Below are 2,162 nucleotides of genomic sequence, written 5' to 3'. Positions count from 1 at the left end.
TCATGACCTCACTGCTCAGGAAAAGTCTGAAGAATATTAATAGAGTACTGGATGAATGTTTTTCATTGTAACTAAATCAATCTAGGTTCTAAAATTTCACCAGAGCAAGATGGGAAGTTAAATGTTCTCACCAAAGAATACAGCCTATAGGGTGTGAAAAGAGTAAGGCTAGGCCCGTGAACCAAACTGACTCCATTTTCCCTGTTGAGGACACTGTGATTTTCCACTCCTCAGTCATGAGACCCCCAGGCAAATGATTACCCCATGGCCCACCCTGATGAGATAGACTGAGATAAGAGAGGAAACAGATATTCACTGAGTTGCAAAACCCTTCCTCAGGGCTTGTTTCCTGTAATTGTAAAAATTGTTACAGATTAACCTTAAAACCCCTTTAGGAATTCCCGCATGCTCACAAAGCTTCGAGGAGACCACTACTATGACCACCGCTATCCCAAACCTACTGAGCAGGCTCAAGGACCAAAGCCCTAGCTGAGCATGTGCCCATGACACAACCAGGAAGAACAGAACGGACCACCTCCAGTGACGCTGGCCTGTACCCCTTAACNGAAGTGTTCATTGGGAGGCAAAATGTACTGGGCTCCCCCCAACGCCATCTGGTCTAATCGTTCTTGGGTGGGGTCCAAAGATTAATATATATTTTTTTTCCTTTTTGTCTTTTTTACTGACCGGTAACGGGATCGCAACCCTCGGTGTTGCGTCCGCACCGTGCTCAGCCAGCGAGCGGAACCGGTCTCCACATGGGATCCGAACCCTCGGCGGGAGCGCACTCTCCAGTGCGCCACCGGGCCGGCCCTCACCAGGTGTTTACTGTCACACAGTTTGGCCACTTGGCACTCTGGGGGTCAGCATAGAAATCAGCATGGTTCTGGGTGGGCCAGTCAGCTCACTTGGTTAGAGCACAGCCTTCTAACACCAAGGTCCCGGGTTCAGATCCCCATACTGGCCAGCCGCCAAAAAGCTCAAAACAAAACAAAACAAAAAAATAGAAATCGCGTGGTTCTGGCTCGACCTAGGGCAACCATCCTTCCTACATCACAGTCCTAGGAGCCTAGAACTAGTGTGGCCCAACTCACTGGCTTTCCAGAGGATACTGAGGCCCTGAGTGTCACACAGGGAGCAGGAGGCTCCCGTTCCCTTCTGACTCCACGGGGAGGGATGAGCGGGGAAGGTGAGCACCCAGCTCTGCAGCCACACACACGGCTCCTCCGCCAGGTCTCTGCTGGCCAGTCCTGGAAAATCTGGTCAACAGGCTGGTTCCAGATGAGGCTCAGTGTTCCGGGTCAAGGCCCCACCCAGAGCGCAGTGGTGGGAGCAGTGGGGAAAATCTGGAACAAGCCTTCCCAATTAACCAGCCTTCATCCAAACCTCATGACCTCACTGCTCAGGAAAAGTCTGAAGAATATTAATAGAGTACTGGATGAATGTTTNACCCGTGGCCTTGGTGTTATCAGCACCACACTCTCCCGAGTGAGCCATGGGCTGGCCCTAATATGTGAAAATTAAATGAGATCCTATAGTGAATGAACCAATAACAGATGCTCAATAAATCTAGACGTCTTTCTCTTCCCTTTAGTTTGCCATTCATCCCAACAATGAGAATTTACTAGAAGACCCCAGTAAATGTGCCCAGCCCCTGGTGTAGCAATGTCCCTGTCCCCTCTCCCAGTTTAGAGTTTAGCCATGGGGGGAAGGAAAGTTAAACCACAGATCACCCCTCCTCTTCCTTCTCTCACCCCCTCCTCAACCCCCTCCCCCAGCAAAGTTCACTGATTCTGGTCGCACCAGTGCAGAGCCTGGGTGACTCAGGTTCCGGACTCTGTGCACCCACTGAGGAGGAGACAAGGATGAATGGGAATCACTGTTCCCCATACTTGAGCCTCTCCAGGCTAAAAATGACTCCCTCACCACAGAAAAAAAAAAGAGTGATAAGTTTGCGAATTAACAGCGAAACAAAAGAGCAGGTCAGTCAGCCTGAGTCACTCTCTCCAGCGTCCGGGAACCCAATCAATGCATATGCTAATGGATTATCTGAAAACAAGATTCTAGGACTTGCTTTTTTACCGGACCCACATTTTCCTCTCCTCTTCGGTCTCCCCCAAGCAGGATTGCTTAGAGTTTGTCCCAAATGGAGTAAAAGACAG

The sequence above is a fragment of the Galeopterus variegatus genome, unplaced genomic scaffold (genome assembly GCF_000696425.1).
Source record: "Galeopterus variegatus unplaced genomic scaffold, G_variegatus-3.0.2 Scaffold1571, whole genome shotgun sequence".
NCBI lineage: Eukaryota > Metazoa > Chordata > Mammalia > Dermoptera > Cynocephalidae > Galeopterus > Galeopterus variegatus.
Note: the sequence above shows the minus strand (reverse complement) of the source record.